The following is an 18,968-nucleotide window of genomic DNA, read 5'->3' as shown; positions in this document are numbered from 1 at the left end:
GCTTTGTCTCTATGTAGTTCCAGAGAAATGCGTTGGCCTTGGAATCTTCTGAAAAGTTATTGGCTTTGAAAAGCAAAGCAATTATTTTATCTAGGAATAGTTAGGGTAGGAAGGCAGCTTTCTGGGTGAGAGAAAAGGGCACAGTTTCTGAGTGTCATTTTTGCACCCTTGCACTATTGCCCTGGTGGTTAATTTCTGGGCCCGAGGCCTAAACATAGCTCGAGGAGGCTGGAGCTCTCCTGGGCTTCAAGGAGAATTAAATGGGTCAAACGGAAGTCTTCTACAAAGCCATAAATCACCAAACAGTGGGTAGCTGCTTCCCTCAACCCTTACTGTAAATAATCTGATAATGGCTGCATAAGGCTTTTGAAGTTACTCAAATTTGATGCCCTTCCTAATAACACCTGGAGCAACTCTCTGTAAAGTCACTGAAAGAATTAATAGAGAAAGCTGACCCTACATGATGGAAAAGACATTTCCAACCTATGGATTTCTCTGTCACAGGTCTGGATCCTCACTCTGGGGATGACTATCCCTGCCAAGCTGGGCTGATTCAGGGCTTTCTCAGGACTCAGTGTAGCATCACTCTTCCAAAAAGCATTCCCTGGCCACTTCCCACACTGGCCTTCCTCTGTCTCCTTCATCCTTTCTTCCTCTCCACACTGAGACATACAAGGTCCTACTTCTGTCTGCTGTCGGTCTAGACATACTGACACCAAACATGAAGGGTATTTTGGGGATATTTTGACTAAAGGCTTAGGTGGTCTATACCTTTGTTTCATCAAGTATGGAGTGGATGGGAATGCAGGATCTCCCGCATTCTCCAGACCTACTAAATCCAGATCTGCATGTTCACAAGACATCCATTAAATCCTGAGAAATATAGTCTACTAAATCTACTCAGTTAAATTTCAGGTCTTAATCTAACTGAGGCCATGTGATAGACACTGGGTATTAGGGGGGCACCACTAAGCTGCTGTATAGACAGAAAAAGTTAAGGGTGGACTGGATGGGGGGTGGGCTTAGCTCAACAGTAGAGCACTTGCCTAGCATGCACAAGGCGCTGGTGAATAAGGTGGATGAGGACACAGTGTAATGTTTTTACCAATTTAACTTTCCATTGGCTAGCACTTGGCAACAGCACTCACTGTATCTTTTATCACACCACATAGATGTAGGAAAGAAGACTGACAGAACTGCTTCAGAAAGTGGAAAGGACGGGAAAAGGGTGTTTGGGGAGAAGTCTTTTGAAGGGAGATGTACTGATTGATACACTGTGTCAACTTGAGAAGTTTAGAAGTCTAACTAAGTGACTCAGCAGGGGGCCAGGGGCCTTACTATGTAAACATCCTCATCCTGTGCAAAAGGAGGGTATGGAGGACATGGAGATGGTGTGAGTGCTACACCCGCCCTGGGAGTTTGTGGGTAGCCTGCTTACAATATAAGGGAGAAGAGGCTTGCTTCCCCTCCTTTCGCTCTTGTTGCTTTTGCTGTCTTCTGCCTCCTTGAAGTGTTGACCCTCTGCCATGCCACCCTGCCTTGGAGCCCACAGATGATAGCCTGAAACCTCCCCAAACTGTCAGCTAAATAAACGTCTCCTTCCTTAATTTTGGGGGTCAGGTATTTTCTCTCAGCAATGAGAGAAAAGTAACCAAGACAGGAGATTAATAGAAATGTGTCTTTTATTGTAATAAACTCTTTAAAATTTAAACATTCACTTTATATTGTGATCATGCCTCATAAATCACTGGGCTACACCGCCTGCAATGTGTATACCTGGCCTCAAGAGCACCTGCAAATGCTATAGCAGGGTGACTAAGGGGCATGGGTGGACAGCTAGCAATCACCCACCCCTTCATGTGAGGGATGAATCCAGATACCCCACGCCAGGGACTACAGGATAAGGCCAACACTGGCCTGAACTCTTCCCCAAGTTGGTTCCGTGCCACCGTGTTCTGCCTCTGAACCCCTGACTTCCCTCATTCCCCAGACGCCCACTGAACCTAAGTTGTACAGGGCTCTAGAAACCAACCTGGGCTTGCTCCATGACCGGGCTCTGGGCAGTCAGCGCAGACGTGTGAGGCAGGCAAGAGCAGCAGAAGAGAAAGGAACGCCCCATTCGATTTCAGTCCTGTGGTGGAGTCCAGTGGTTTAAAGGCCGTGACCAAAATATAAAGTGAATGTTTATATTTTTTAAAAGTTATTGCAATAAAAGACACATTGCTCCACTGCACTCCCAGCCTTCCTAACAGGGGTGGGGCCTGGGCTGGACCTTGCTTTAGGGTAACGTGGTTTCTGCGAAGACTTCCTCTCTTGAGCCTTCCCTCTCAGTTCTGGAAAGGAGCAACACAGGGGCTCTGCATCCTCTGTTTACAGACGAGGAAAGCAGTCTCCAAGAGGGGGGTGACTAAATAGCCCGCAGTCAAGGCCGTGTGGACGGGGCAGTCTCATCCTCGCCTCTGGGCTCCCTTTCCTCTTCTATAAAGGAGAAAGTTTGGCCCTTATGATTTGTAGGATTGTTCCAGCCTCAACAATCTGCAAGGCAAAACCAGGAGAGAATCCCTGACTCCCAATTTCACTGGCTGTACTCCACATTAATTACATTTGTATTGGAAGGAGACCGAGAAGTCAAACTCATGAGAAAAGCAAAAGAAAAAGACAAGAATGTTTAAGGAGGCAAAAAAACAAAACCACAATCAAAACGATAACAACAGAAACAACACCTGCTGCTCTACTTATTGTTTGGGCTGAACTACGGAGAGCCTAAGAGAGTCTCTTGGATTTCCTTCTCCTTCCCATTGCATGGCTGATCCGAGAGCGTGGCTCACCCAGCGAGCACAAAGGGGGGCAAATGAGAACAGCCCTCCGCTGCGTGACCAGCACTGTGCAGACAATAGGCCCTGGTTTAATTTCCCTGCCACCTCCCAAACTGCACTTGAAGCAAGTCAGATGTCTCTTCCCAGAAAGTGGAAGAGGAAAATATCAATCTGTTTTGGGGAAAGTTACGAATTGCGTGTGCCTGGAATACTTGATATATGACTGGAGCCTGGTGCGCAACAAGTGATTCTTGCTGTTGCATTTGATCTCGGGATGGTAATGTGCTCTCCTGACATCACCCAAATGGAGAATGACTGAAGATGTTTTCTATAAGATGGTTGCGAACTTCAAAGGCCGCTCTTAACCTCGTGCCACCCCCACTGCCCTCCCTTTCTTCCTCCTTTTCCTCCAGGCCCTCCTCTCCCTTCACCCAGCAAATTGTTTTGGGGCCAAAAGTGATTGTAGGGAGATCAAGAATCAAGGAACTTGTGGCAGGTGGTACCACCTGCGTCTGGGCAGCAGCCACCCGCCGCATCTGCTCCCCACTTGTGGAGGGAGGCAGGGGGCCGCCTCTGAGAAGGATTGCCAGCCAGGCAGAGCTGCGGCCAGGCAGCTGGGGAGGGGAGCTGGCAGGGCAAGGAGCCCCTGCCACCTCTGGCTCTGAGAGATGGAGGAGGGCTCCCCGCGGACCCAGAAGCCACTCGAATTTCGAGTTGCAGCATGCAGTCCCCCCTCTACTAGGTCCTACATTTCAGAGAAGTAAACTGGGACCCCAAGTATGAACCAGAACCCAAAGTCCCCCAACACTGAGGATCGGGGACAGAAGTAGGGCCCATGCACCCAAACAACTAGCCATGAATTCTGTCCCCGCACTAACCACTACTCCTCTGTTTGATGGGACTGAGTAAGACTCATCCACTCACTCTCTCCTGCCCTCAGATTCAAGGCAACCAGGGTTTACTCTGTGCCAGGCACCGGCCTAAGCCCTTTGCTGGAAATAACTCACTTTAACTGTCATTTGCCACCCAGGGAACATTTTTATTGCCATAATTGCAGAGAGGAGTGCTGCTGGCATCCAGTAGGTAAAGGCCAGGGATGCCGCCACACATCCAGCAAAGGATAAAATTGTCATCCCCACAACAAAGAATTAACAAGTGCAAGACGGCAGTAATGCCAGGGTTGGAAAATCCTAGGACAGATGTATTACTACTGTGGCGGCGGTGGCGATGGTGGTGGTGGTAGCGACAGCAGTGTTGTTGCCTCTCATTTACAGATGTGGAAACAGAGACCATGTGACTTGTCGGGGTTCACACAACTTGTAAGTGGCAGAGCCAGAACATACAGCCAAGCAGCCAGGCTCTTGATTCCTGTTGCAGCCATGATGAACGTTTCCTCTCTAATTATGCAGGGAATAAGGAAGCCAAGTTCATCTAGGAAGTCCCAGGAATACAGATCAAGCTGAAGAACCCTAGGCCCTCACCCAGACTCAGTCCTCTTCCCAAATTAGTGGTGTGGAGTAAGTTCTTTTAAGCCTTTTTGTCTGCATGTATGTGAATACATGCAGCTCCATACTCCTGTGTGTGGTAGAAGAATAAAAAAGTGCAACTACTCTATACTTACCTTTTGTAACTTGCTTTTTCTCTCTTACTCATTGCCTTAGATTTCTAAGATATCCTCTCCATATCAGGACATGTAGGTGTATAGCATTTTAAAGCAGCTACTTAGTTTCTATGGTTTAGTTACCCCATAATATCATTCTTTTATTAATGGACATTTCCAGTCCTGGATTCTTTAAAACTTGGTGCCATGGTGTTATGGTTTATGTCTGTGTGTCCCCCCAAAGCCTCATGCGGCCATGGGGCAGGCTTTTAGAGCTCTCACACATGGGTGTGAGAGCTGCACCCTCCTTGGGGTGGATAGTTTGCATATGTAAGGGAGAGGAAAAGAGTGCTTGAGGCCATTCCTCCCCCATTCCTCCCTTGTGTATGCTGGTTGCTGAGCTGTGTTCTGCCGCCATGAGCTGTAGCTCTCTGCCATGTGCCACTCTGCCTTATAATCTGCCAAGTACGGACTGAAACCTCCATGAACTATAAGCAAAATAAACCTTTCCTTCCTTAATTTTGGGCATCAGGTATTTTGTCCCAGCAGCGAGAAAGAAAGTAACCAAGACACATGGTCAAGAGCTGAGCCTTTGGAATCACACAACCTTGGTTAGAATTCTGGGGTAGCTGTGTGACCTCAGAAGAGTTCCTCAACCCCACTGAGACTTTGATTCCTTGCCTGTCAAACAAAAATCTCACAGGACCAGTGTAAGTTCTCAGTGATACATGAAGAGAGATGAATGCGTGACTGGCACAAAGAAAAGGGTTAAAAGGGGCAGACTTGCTCCTGTTACTACCATGCATATTATAACAGATGACGGTGATGGTGATGATGGTGGTGGTGATTTGCTTATTGTTATTCACCCAGTAAGTCAGCAATCTGCCCAAGCCAGCTCTTCCAGCAGGACCATCAAGATCCTCTGGGGAAAGTGAATCAACTGCTGGGTGAGCCCCTGTCTGAAGGTTTTGACTCTTTCTCAGCATTAACTGACTCCCTGGAAGTCCCCTTCTGGGAAGATTGGTTCATGTTACTAAGGTGGGTTTAATGTAGACCACCTCCCACTCTGACCAACAGAGAAAGGCCAGCATCCTTATTTCTGAGGAGTCACATGGAAATCAAAAGAGTAAAGTAGGGAAGCTCTATCCAGTAGGACTCTGAATTTGACTGGAGTCCAACATGACCCTTGACAAGCCAGGTTCATGCACACAAGGTCACTATGGTTGCCAGGAGTACTAGGGTGAGTGCCTGTGAAAAGGGATGGCTCTGAGGCTGAGGAGCCTCCATTTATCTCCCTCTGGAGCCCTGTAAGGATAGATGGATGAGTCTCCTGAGGGCCTGAAACAGGGGCCTCTGATGCAGAGCTGGGCCAAGGAGAAAGCAAACTAATATACCTTGGGCAAGAAAGATCCCAACTACTGAGCATTGTTAAGACCACTGTCACTGGCAGGAGGGTGGGGTCGTTCCCAGAGTGGGCTAGTCACTGTAGAACACCACTGAGGAACAGTGATTGGTCCTGGGGATGACACATGACTCAGCACGAGCCAACCAGAGATGCTCTTTTCTATTCCTTTCAGTCTAGGAGAGGAGTGATTGCTTTTCTTCCTCATGAGCTCCACCCCTGGAGCTCTTCGCAGCCACAAAGCACAAGACAACTGGTGAAATGTCCAAGGAGAAGTAGAGAGAATCCAGCAGCTGTCAAAATTCTCAGAAGCAATCCCCCACATCCTCTGAGTTACCTAAGCCACTTGACTTATTTTCTACATAAGTCTTTTTGAGTTGGGATCCTGTTATTTGCAAATAAAAGAGTACTGAGTAATATAGCAATCCAAGTCTGATACGGCAACACTGCATCTGGGAACCAAGTCAAGTGTGCAAGAGAAGCCGCTGGGCAACACCTAACACCCATAGATTCTGGAGGAATCCTGTGCTTATCTAAGCCGTAACTCCCCATTTCCCACAGGTGGGTACTTGTTCCACCCAGAGCATGAGCCACACCTGCCAGTTCCTGGATGTGGGCCCTGTGCCCCTCTGGTTGGCCAGACTGATCATTTGTGAGCACCAACAAATACTTGGGCTCCCACAGGAGAATGTTAGGGAGAAAGTCCATCCAGCTCAGGGCTGGACCAAGAAAGGCATAAAAGCCAAAAGAAGAACTGAATTCCAAGAAGAGAAGCAGACCCCAGCCAGAAAGATCCAGAAGAGAAAGAAGCTTCTAAAAGAAGAAAATGTAAGAGGGGCTAGAGAGGACCCATCATCCAGGGCTCCTGGAAACCTGAAGTCAGGGTAGCCTAGGTGGGAAACCTAGCAGGGAGCCCGATCAGCAGAGGGCAGACCTTCAGGGCCCTGCCTCACATACAAGGCTCTCCTAGAACTGCAGCTGTGCCTAGTACCTGCCAGGCTCTGTCCCCAGCCAGCTGTACGTGAGCAGGATGGGTACATGTGTGCACACATGTGCCTATGCACATGCTTGGGCAAGTGTGAGTACACTCCTGCCCAGGCACTGGGGGACAACTGAGGTGGGTCAAGGGTGACTTGCTATTCTGTGTGTGTGTGTATCTGGTAGAAGAGGTGCCTGCTGTTTGGCAACATGCTGAGCACACGTGGTGAGTGGGTGTCTGTGGACAGAGCAAAGGGTGTGCGCGTGAAAGAGAATGAGGAAGTGAGGGAAAGGTGGGGAGAGCACAGGGAGTGTGTGCAGGGTGTGCACATGTCTATGCACATGTGCCTCCCCAGGACAAAACAGGCCACAGAAGTGGGGCATGCCGGGGCCTGTGTCCACAGCCAGAGTGCCTCTCTGCAAACGTCTGTTGCAGGAGGGATATGAGTGAGGGGTCTGTGGGGGTAACAGCTCCACTGGGGAGGTCCCTCTCCTTGGAGTGTCCCCTCCTCTGCAGGCTGGAGCAGCTCCACACTTCAGGCTCCCTCTTCCAAGCAAGCAGATGGACCCAGGGAGGACAGTGTAGGTGGTGCGCCTTCCCCTCCCCAGCCTGACAGGACACCTAGAAGTCCTGGCAAGAGAAGCAAGACTGTTTTCTGGGGCCCAACTGCCAACATCCTCCATGTTTGGCCCAGGGGCCAGGAAATGAAGATGCTGGCAGATGCTCTCATTTGCTCCTTAGTCCTAAGGCGCCCTCAGGATCCAAGGGGGGCCGCAAACCTGTCAGTGATGAGCCCCTGCGGGCGGCTGCTGAGCTGCTCATGCCAAAACTGAAGGGACCAGCTGAAGCCATGCTTCTGAAGAACCAAGAACTGTGGTCGCATGGAGATGGCTTCTCATCCTGCATGGGCCACAGCAGAGAGCCTGGCATGTTGCTGACTCTGCAGAGAGAGGGTAGGAGTTCCTGGGAACTGCAGAACCTGGCTCAGGGAGGCCAGACCACCAGGAAGTCACGATGCCTGTTCCCTAGGCTGAGGGCCTTAGTCCCTAGGCGTCAGGCTGTGTGCGAGTTGGAACAGGGCTGGCCTTAGTCACTTATCAGCTCCAAAATCTGACCCATGTTCAACACCCTGATGCCAAGCTGCCTGGAATATCTGGCCCTTTCTCATTGTCCATTTCCTTTACCCCACCCAGGCTCCCCTGCTCCAGGCCTCTCCTGCCTAGACCAAAGGGTGGTCATCGTGCTGTGGGTCACATACGATGGAATGACAGGGCCAGCGGCCACATGGAGGGGGGCTGCACTCCAGTTTCACAAGAAGGCTCCTAGGGAGACCCCTCATTTCCCCAAACTCTGTGCGTGACCCACACCCCATTCCTTCCTCCCTCTTGGACGATGAAATCATAGCCTTGATCTGGACCTGTTCATGCCATAAGATAAATTGTCAAAATGTTTTGATCTAATTGGGTCTTTTTCAAGTCAGCTGAAAACCATCACGCAGGGAGCCAGATGGAGCCAGTGATTAATGAGGGACATTTGGTTGCTTCTCTACATCCATCATGGAGCCTGTTTGGGCGGGAGTGTCCCAATCTTTGCTGAGAATGGGTATGCAAGGAGGACAACTGAGGCTGCTTCTTGCTTCCAGGGGTTTCAAAGGTGGCCTTTTCCCCCAGGAGGCTCCAGAAATGCCACTGTCCCAGAGGCTGCATGGACAGGCCCCAAACTTGCTGAAAATCTCTTGTCCACAAGCCCAAGCCCTTGGGAGCTACACGCAAGACTGTCATCCTCCAGGAAAGTGGACACCGGAGGGAAAGGAAACAATATTTCTGACTGTCCCTCCAGCAGACTTGCACAGGGGCTCTGAGGCTCAGTCTGAGAAGCCACCTCTTTCTCTCAGTCTGCTGAGAAGGCACTTGCTCTGGGTGGAAGGGTTGAGGGGATACAAAGGAAGGTTCCTCTTGGACAGGCAATGACCTCTCCTGGGGCCTGTTGCTCCTCTAGGCTGGGTTTCCACTTGCTGTGTGCCTTTCAGTGAGCCTGGACCCCTCTGGAGTTCTGGTCGTTCACAGGTAAATGTAGGTAGGGTCCAGCTCTCTGTGTGCTGAGCTGTAGCTAGATCAGACTAGTGTCCCCACTCTGGTCCCTGGAGCCCCGTAAGGGCCCAGTTTCATGTTGAGATTGCCTGGGGAGCATTTGAACAACACTGAAGTAGGGGTCCACCTCCAGCAACTAAATCAGAATGCAGGTGTCAGTAATTTCCCAAGGTCCTCAGGTGATTCCAAAGTGCAGTCCAAGCACAGAGCCCACAAAACCAGAGAGTATTCAGGGCATCACTTCTCTGAGCATCTCTAACATGTTGAGCCTGGGATGAGCTTTGATTTCTTCATCTGCAGGTTGATTAAGGCTCTTCCAATCAGCTGTGGGATGCCTAGGAGATTAAAAGGGAAGAGGAATTTGCAAATACATTTGATGTTTCCTATAAGGAGAATGGGAAACCCCCCTTGATACTCTCGCTGTGCTCATGACTACAGTGGCTATGTATTATTAGCTCATCCAACAAATATTTACTGAGCACCAAATATACGCAAAGCATCCCCGGGGATGAAAAACTAAAATGTCCCTGTCCTCAACAACCTTATGGATGAGTACGGAAAGAGAACATTAATCAGTAATCACATGTTAGTAATTACATGCTGCGGGCCAGGAGGAGGCTAGGGCAAAATCTGGGGACTTGGAAAGCTTCCCCAAGCAGGGACCTTTTGAGCTGACCTAGAGAACAGAAAGCCAGGTCTTGAGTGACGAGAAGTCCAGGCTCAAATAGTAGCATTTACCCTGCTCCTGCCTGCTGACCTGCTAATGTTTGTCTTCCTCCTACTACAGACAAACATTTAATAGCAAGAAAAGGACCCATATAGTCAATAACAGGCCACCCCCTCTGTCTGGAGGGCCACATTAAGGTCCGTCTTCCTGCTGAGCAGCTTGTAAGGGTGATGGTTACCCAGGATCCAGCATGGTGCCTGGAGCCCAATAGGGGCCCAGTTTCAATAGGGCTTGTGTATAAAAATGAACAAAGTCTTAACCCCACGGACACACTTGCCCCTCCGTGAGCCAAGCCTCAGGGAGGAATGACGGGTTCCTCAGTGCATCCTCTTGCCCTGAGCAAGAGATGCCCAGTCTGTGCTCCAAGAATCTCAGTGAAGTGGTTTGAATGAGAAGGCATAAGCCACCCACTTGACAAATGGCGGGCCATCCTTTAAATGCCAGCTCTAGGTCCTACTCTTTAGGAAGGGTTCCCTTATGCTCTCACCACCAGTAGATCAGTCTTCTACAATGGCGTCACTGCCTGTGTCACATTTAGTCTGATGTACGGTTTCGTGTCTGTCCCCTCGACCCATAGCTCACACGATAAGATCTCTTCAGTTCCAGGGCATATGGTGCTTGCTCACCATTGAATCTGCAGCACACAGTCGGTGTGCAGTAAGGAATGAATCAATCACTTTCATAGGAGGATACTGATATGATGACATCGATACTTGGTTTGCTTACTGGGCCTTTGGCAAGTGTAAGGGTGAGAGGAGGGGGAGGTACAGGATGGAGCCTTTGCTCCTGCATGTGTTGGGCATGAGGAGCCCTGGCCAGCCCTGGCCTTTCTCAGCCTGGAAGCCCCAGTGCCAGAGGTTTGGACCCACTCTCCAGATCTGCTGGAACTTCAGCTGTATGTCCTCCGAAGTTGACACTACAGTGCGCAGTGCACAGTGCCACCCTGGTTCACTGCGGCCCCTGCACGCCTCCCCAGCCGAATGCTCTTGGTTAAAATTTCACACTCACCCTGAAGTGGTTCCCAAGACCAAGGGTTTGTTTTTCTTGATGATCCCTTACTTTGATCAGTGAGACTCAGTGAAGTGGAATTCATGCATGATTTATTTTAGGTAGCTAGAAAGTCATCTCTTCTAAACAGCTGCAGGTACCTCCTTTCCCGGACTCCAGCAGCTCAGTCTCTTTAGGGGCTGGGCTCCCATTAGGGGAAAAGCTGGAGTATCACAGGCAAAGGCAGAAAATGGAGCTATGGGCCCTGCCACTGACCACTGTTTTGGCTGTGTGACCTTGCCAGACACTCTGCACATCTGTAACATGGGGGACTCACACTCACCTCTTAGCGTGATTGTGGTGCTTTAAAAATGAGTGTGAAAGCCCTTTGCGTCGGTGAAATAGACTTCCTGGAGTGCTTTGCTATAGCTCTGTGGTCACAAGGGGTTGGGTGGGCAATGGCCGCCCCTGCACCACCTAGTGCTGAGCCCTTTCCCAAGAATCACTTTGTTGGGGGTGGGGAAGGGATCTGGGGGAGAGGAGGCAGGAGGAGAAAGGTGGGGAAACAGTGGCTTCCAGATCACAAAGCCACAATTTCCAGAAACTGGCCCCAAGGAGGATCTGCCTGCGCCTGAAATTCCTACTCCTCAGCTTTCCTTCAGAAGAAAGTATCAATACAATTGTGCTAGTACAGTAATTACAACCACCATGGTGGGTGAGTCCTGATAATAAGTCCCAGGGCCGAGCTTTATTTGTGCATTGATTCTGCAAGCCACGTGGCCCTCGGAGGCAGGGATAATCAGTGTCATCTCGTGGATGAGGACGCAGAGGCCCAAGCCCACACAGACTGGAGCCTGGCTTAGAGATCTCCAGTCCTCCTTTCCCTTTCAAGCCTCCTGCCAACTGGAAGCTCAAGTTTTCCAAGTCTCTGAAGTTCTGTGGCCAAGAGGCCTTGAACATCTTCCCTAGCCCTTGACCACTGGCTCAAGGATTAGACTTCAACTTTAAAGAGCATTTCCAGGAAGGGGGGTGACCGGGACAGCCACATGTCACTCACTGTGTGGCCTTCAGGGAGTCATTTCCCCTTCCCTGAGCTCCTTTCCTCTGCTGCACCTTTCTTTTAGGTCAGCACCTAGCTCTGGGTATAAGGTAGTTGCTAAAACAGCAGTTCTCTGCCGTGGGCAGGTAACAGAAAGATAGCAAACAAATAAACAGATGAATGGAGGAGATAAAGAGGATGCCAGGACAGAGCCTAAGGAAGACACTGATTTTATGGAATTGTGGAAGGATGGAGGTGGAGGGTGACACTTTACTGAAATGAGAAAGAAGGGAAAGTGCCAGCCATGGATATTCAGTGGTGACCGAGGAAACGGGGGAATTCCAAAATGAGGAAAGGCATCAGGCAGGACTAGATAAATTAAGATGCTATAATAAACAACTTTGAGCCCTCAAGATGTAAAGTAATAAAAGTTTATTTGTTGCTCATATTACAATCCCAGTCCAGGTGGATGGGGAGGCAAGAGTGTTCTGTTACGTTACGGAATCTTCTGCCGTCACTCCGTGCACATTTTTTGAAGCCATCATCACAACACAACGCTCAGGGGGGTTTGCTGAATCAGCAAACTAGGTTCTCATGCTGGCAATTAAATGCCTTGGCCAGGAAGACACAGATGCATCATCCCCATCCTCACCCTTGGCTACAATGAATCACACAGCCTATAGAATAGCAGAGGTCCTGAAAGTGGAATCCCCTTGGGCTCAGGAGTGGGAAGAGTCAGAGGAAGGGAGAGGAACAGTTGAAGTTCCTTCTGGGAACATAAAGTAGTATAGCCACCATGTAAAATACTATGGATGTTCCCCAAAAAACTAAAAATAAAACTACCATATGACCCAGCTATACCACTACCGAGTATGTACACATCCAAAGGAAAGGAAATCAGTGTGTGAGACACCTGAACTCCCACGTATATTGCAGCATGAATCACAATAGCCAAGACATGGAACCAGCCAGTATGTCTCTCCATGGGCGGCTGGATGAAGAATGTGATACATAGACAAAGAAAGAATAAAATCCTGTCCTTGTGGTGCCATGGACAGAACAGGGGGACATTACATGAAGTGAAACAAGCCAGCCATCAAAAGTTAAATGCTACATGTTCTCACTCATATGAGGAAGCCAAAAAGTCGACCTCACTGAAGAAGAAACTAGAATAGTGGCCTCTAGCAGCTGGTAAGGGTATGAAAGAGGAGGACAGAGACACTGGACAACAGGTCCCAAAACACAGTCAGCCAGGAGGGACTAGTACTAGTGTCCTACAGCATAAGGTGACTGCCGCTTACAACAGTTAATCATATATTTTAGAAAGAACTAGAAGAGAGGAGTTCAAATGTTCCCAACACAAAGAAATCATAAAATTAAGGAGATGGAAATACCAATTACCTGGATCAGATCATTACATATTGTATACAGGTATCAAATTATCACACTGTCTCAAAATTATGCACAATTTTGTGTCAATTAAAATGAAAATGAAAACAAGATGAAACCAAAAAAGACCAAAAAAAAAAAAAATTTTACCTATATCTGAATCAGAAGTGCTTATAGCCCCTCCCTTCTGCATGGGCCACCTTTGCAGGACCCCAGTGGGCATCGACTACATTTCCAGCAGTCCTATCTGGGACAGTCTTCCCTGCTCTTCAGGCAAAAGCTCTATGCTGAGGGCAGCCCCCTGCCCACAAGTGGGCCTGCTGTCCTCAGACACCCTCAGAAGGTGGGGCTCCCACCCTCAGCCTCCCAGGCTTCCTTGCTGGGCCTCTCCTTGCCTCTGTCCACACAACTTACTTTTGAAGAAGAAGGAACAATTAGGAGCCCTACTGCATGTCAGGATTTGGTTTCTTCCTTGAGAGCCTTCAGTGGGTGCCCCTGCAAGAGAACGGCACCTTTGAAGTCTGCCTAAGCTTCCGGCATCTTTGCCCGCCCAGGAAAAGACCAGTCAGCTAAAGGCTGCTACAATGTCACTGTTAGGTCCACGTGTTCCTGCATCAGAGTCCTGGATTCGAATCCCAGCTTGCCATCTGACTTTAGTTCTCTTAAGTTCCAGGTTCCTCTGCGAAGCAGGCAGCAAATCTAAATGAAAAGTTGGTGGAAGAATTACAGTAGAATAATGAAAGTGAAATGCACAAGAAAGTAAGAGTAATAAAGTTAAACAAAAGTTAAGAACAATGAAGTTAAATAAAATGAACAAGGTAAACAAATCTCTTTCCCTATAGAACACCCCGCACCAATTTCACTGGGCTCCTGTTCCAATTAGAGAAAGGTGCTCTCTTGATTTATGAGTCTAATAATAAAAGAGGTACTAATTACACTTTTACTGCTGTTGATTAATTCCCTGTTGCTGGATCTGTCGGAAAGATAATGCAACACCACATTCGTTCCCTGTGGCTTCAAGCATTCCTTTTGGATCTTCCTTACTACTCTCCTACTAAACTCCGAATTTACCCAACCCCTTGGGGGCCCAGATATTCCCGCTCTTGCCCCAAGACATAAGCGAGAGGCTGCCGGTCCTTCAGTTCAATTTTTCCTGTCTGCCAAGACTTAATACTTCGTCCCCGGCTCAGCTTCTTTCCTTTCTGCAAATAAACTTGGGGCTATTTTGGAAGGATTTTGCCACAGCAGCCTCTGAGTGCTAATGAGTGTGACTTTGGAGAGAATTTTCCATTAGTAGGCAAGAAAAAAAGACAAAGCACCTTAAAAACTAATAAGCAATATTGGACCCTCAGCTCCCAACAATGTCCCATCTGCTAAAGAATAATTCTACCCACTGCCCAAGTTCAAAACTAAGGCAGCTTTTTGATTATATGCGTCATTCAACAAACACATCCTGAGAACCTATTGCATGCCAGGCACTGGGATAGAGGATGCTGAGAATACAGCGGGGACAGGATGTAGCCTTCGCTGGAGGAGTTAGAATTTCAGAGAACAGCGCAAATAGTAAAATACGGCCAAAAACAGACAGCAAAGCCAGCTCCACAGGAAAATCAGGGAACGCTTCCTGAGAGAAAACAGGCAACTAGAATAGGATTTCAAGCGTGATAATAGATGGTGTCCCATAGCCTGGGCTCACGTCCCATCTCTGCTGTTCATTGGCTAAGTGACCAAGGCAAGGTCACTTCTCTGTGCTTTCTTTTCTTCAAATGTAAAATGGCAACAAAAAATAGTGTGAACAGCTTTTGAGGTTGTGATGATTAATTGAATTCATACACATATAGTACGGGCTCTGCCACGTAGTAAGTGCTCACTGAAAGCTAACTACTAAGTATATGTTATCTCTTAAATGGGGCCAATATTGGAACCTATTTTGCTGTCAGAGTAAAGAAGAAAAACTTCAAGTAGAGAATACGGCACCCCTCCTGGGACACAGTAAGCGCTGGGTGGAGTTGCTATTTGTTATTAGGGTTATTGTCTCTGTCTGCAGCAGAGGTGGGAGGGGGCAATAAAGGGCAGGAGGGCAAAGCATTAATTGGCTCCCCTCCTCTCTGGCTTCCAGGACTTCATTTCACCCCCTGCCCTTGCGAGCCAGTGTCACCTCCAGATCCAAGGCCACGAATCCCCCCGGAAGCTGGAGAAAAGGAAGGCTGACTTGGGCTGTTCCTCTCTCTGTTCTCAGTCAAATGTGCTGCTTTTCTGCCTGGCTTCACCCATTGTAAAAGGCAGCTGTGTGTGGATGGTTCGGTGTCCCCGTATTGGCTCCTCCTATCCCACTGCACACCCACGGATGGGTAATGGACTTGCAGCTGGCGGAAGACGCTGGCTGCTACTAAATCCTCTTTCAGCGTGCACGGCTGGCCATCCTCTCATGGTGATCTGGGCTCCAACACATCCCTTCGGTGACTTTTCAAAGAAAAGCTCTAATGAATGCCCCGAGATGACACAGACAAGACGTCACTGAGCTGGAGGAAGAAACACTTTTTTGCAGCAATAACTTGAGCCCTTTTTTTAAAGCCCTCCTTCTGAAAGCATTGCTGTACCATCTTGCTGTTAGGTTTCAAAAAAAGTGCTGTTAATGAAATGCATAGAAAAGTAAAAACATGCCATGCAAATTAGACACCTTTGGGGATTTTGAAAAACTTGTTTGAAGGACTAATTAAGAAGCTATTAAAAATAATTAATAATAATCTGCTTTTCCCAAATTCTTTTCAGCACTGAAGTGTAAGTGACGCCATTTTTATTTCACTTTTTAAAACACAGAAGTAGCAGGTCCCTCTTTTACCCAGGTATATATATATAGAAGCTGGTCCCTCGTTTACCTGGAAATGTTTTTCTGAACTTTTAGTGGTTTTTTCCAGGGTCCTCTCATTTGTGCTCTTCCTTCCTCCTGTTTTGCTTTTCTGCTTGAACTGTTCACGCAGTAGAAATGTGGTCAGCGCACCATCGCAGGAGTCGCTCTAAGGCTCACTTGGAGAAAATTGTTGTGAGTTACAGGAAATTAAAAAATTCCTGCAATACCAACCCACTTCTCAAAGTCAATCTGTGGTATCCCAGAATCCACTCGACTCTGAAGTCAGGCCAGAATGATTTTTGAAGGGTAATTTCCAGACTTATGAAGGGTCACGATGTGTATTGAAGCCATATTTGCTTCTGTGTTTTGTAAATTTTGAACTCATTACTAGACCTTTGTCTCTTACACCCCTGTGTCTGGCTCATACCTCACCCTCATCAATCTGAGCCTTAAAAAATCTAATGAAAAATGCTGAAACACTAATTGTTAGCAAGCTGAGGAGGAACAAGCTTGCAAGGGTGACCCAGAAAGTGAACCACCCCTCTCTAGCACCAGCTCAGCAAGTCTCCAGAAATAAAGAGAAAATAAACAGGGTTTCCCACTCTCCTCTGAGCCCCTCTGCTCCTGACTTTGAGATAAGCAACCGGCTGTGAATGAATCCCACAATTCCAAACTGTTCCTACTCTCAGCGTCGGAAACTCACGGTGTGACAATATCCTTCCACAAGGCAGGTATCAGGGGTCTCTGTGTGCCCACAGGGTAGTGCTGGCATCTGCCTGAGATCCAAGTGAAGCTGCGGATGCCTTGAGACTTGCACTAGTTGTCTCATAGTACATAGAGAAACCCCACCGGAGATGCTTCAATGTTCTCTGACAGAACCTAAAGAGGATGGAGCCACAGATGACCTTGGTCTTTGGGAAGTTGATGAACACTGTGTGACCTTCTCCTAATGTGGCTTTGGCTCACTCGGCCTTGACACTAAGATCCCTGGGTGCAGGCAAGTGTCACGGCTGAGGTCCCTTCCCATGGCCAGATGAGGGTCAGTTTTGGAGAATTGGGAAAATGTGTACCTAGGAGGCAGACTGACCTAGGTTCGTGACCCAGCTCTGCCATATCGTAGTTATGCAGCCTTGGATGAGGCCCTTGAAAGCTCTCTGAGCCTTGGTTTCTTCATAGACCAAAATAGAGACAGGAATACTCATTTTAAGCGTATCTGTCTGGTGGGGCTCGTGAAAGAAGGCTCACATTTGGTTTGTGGGGGTTCTGGGCTCTAGGTGGGAAGAGGAGCCTCGTCCACTGGGGCCGTCGCTGAGCAGTCATTGCTGATTGCCACCCAAAACTCTGGATTCAGGGAAGGAGCAGCTCTGTTCTTTAACACCCAGCCCGACACCTCCTAATGAAATGTAAATGAGGGTTCTAACAAGCCTGCCTTTGCTAGGTGCGAGCCTGAGTCACAGACAAGCGGCTGCAGGAAGGAGGCAGCGTGTCTGAGTGGCGATGGACAGCGAGCACCTCCGCTTTCTCCTCTGGGAGACCCAAGGTGGGGGTTCGCTGGCCTCTGCATGGAGAGCAGGCAGCCGTCTCTCGTTCCACGTGTCCCTCGGGGCCTTTCCAACCTTGGGGATCAGGCTCACCACACTGGCTCCTGCCTCCCTTAGACAACCAGATGGAGGCTGCTCGGTGGAGCCCAGGCTGACACGAAAGTACATGGAATTTAAAGAGAAGCTGCTCCCTCTACCTGCAGTCACAGACGTGGGGGGCTTTGGGCACGAGGAGGCAGCCTAGCTGGCCATGTGCGTGGGCCGAGCGGCCTTTGTCAAGTCCACTTCCTATTGGGCACGGGAGTAAGGCCTAGAGTGGTGAACCCACAGCAAATTAGTATCAGGGCCAGGAGAGCTCAGAAATCATAACCTAACTGGCATAGTGGCACATGCCTGTAATCCCAGGGCTCTGGGAGGCTGAGGCAGGAGGATGGCAAGTTTGAGTCCAGCCAGGACAACTCAGCCACTTAGAGAGAGTCTCTCTGAAAATAATAAATAAAAAAGTGCTGGAGATATAACTCAGTGGGTTCAATCCCCAGAATAACAACTAAGGAAGGAAGGAAGGAAGGGGGGAAGGAGGGAAGGAGGAAAGGAGGGAAGGAAGGAAGCAAGGGATGAAGGAAGGAAGGAAGGAAGGAAGGAAGGAAGGAAGGAAGGAAGGAAGGAAGGAAAGAAGGAAAAAAAACCTTATAACGGTACTTTAATCTGAACCTTCTGGGTTCAGACCAAAGGATCCTAAACTACACACCCGGCCTTTCTCTTCTTTAAGGTGAGCAGCTCCTGAGCATCAGTGTTAGGCCAAGTCCAGGAAGCTAAAGATGAACAAGATCATTGAGGCCCTGTCTTCCCAGAAACCAGGCTGTCTCGCCTCAGAAGTGATGGTGGAGACCAGATCCAAAGACTGCCCTGGAGTAACAAGGCCAAGAGCAGAGGGAGTGTCCTGGGCACAGGAGATGACTCACATAGGAGTCTGTGCCCAGAGGAGCCACCCGAGGTCCCGCAAAAGGGAAAGGTGGCTAAAGCTCGGAGTCAGTGGGGCCAGGCCAGGATAAACGTGTCCAGTGCCTCCTTCTTGTTTGGGGCTGAGCTTCGTAACTCAAAACACCTTTTCGTCAGCTCTCCCATAATTTTTCAAACTGTGTGTTATAGAGAGAAAATGCAATCTGTAGACTTTTTAATTCACTTAATTTAAATCATCAAAACATGGTAGAATATGTTAAAAGCTATTTGATGTACACTATAGCTTTTTTTTTTTTTAACTTTTTGAGACAGGGTCTCACTCTGTAATTCAGGCTGGACTTGAACTCACTATGTAGCCCGGGCTGTCCTAGAACTCACGGCAATCCTCCTGCCTCAGCCTCCTGAGTGCTAGGATTACAGGTGTGTACCACCATGCCGGGCACCACCATGGCTTTTGATCACTTTAAACAGATTTCTTCTGTCTTTTTCTTAATCTTCTCTAAGAATAAGGGAACTAGATGTCTGAAGTCACCAGGTAAACCCAGAGAAGCAGGTCTTGGGTATGACTTCAGAGGAGAAGCGGCAGC

This window comes from Chinchilla lanigera, unplaced genomic scaffold, assembly GCF_000276665.1.
Source record: "Chinchilla lanigera isolate Chin_1 unplaced genomic scaffold, ChiLan1.0 scaffold00030, whole genome shotgun sequence".
In the NCBI taxonomy this organism is placed as follows: Eukaryota; Metazoa; Chordata; class Mammalia; order Rodentia; family Chinchillidae; genus Chinchilla; species Chinchilla lanigera.
Note: the sequence above shows the minus strand (reverse complement) of the source record.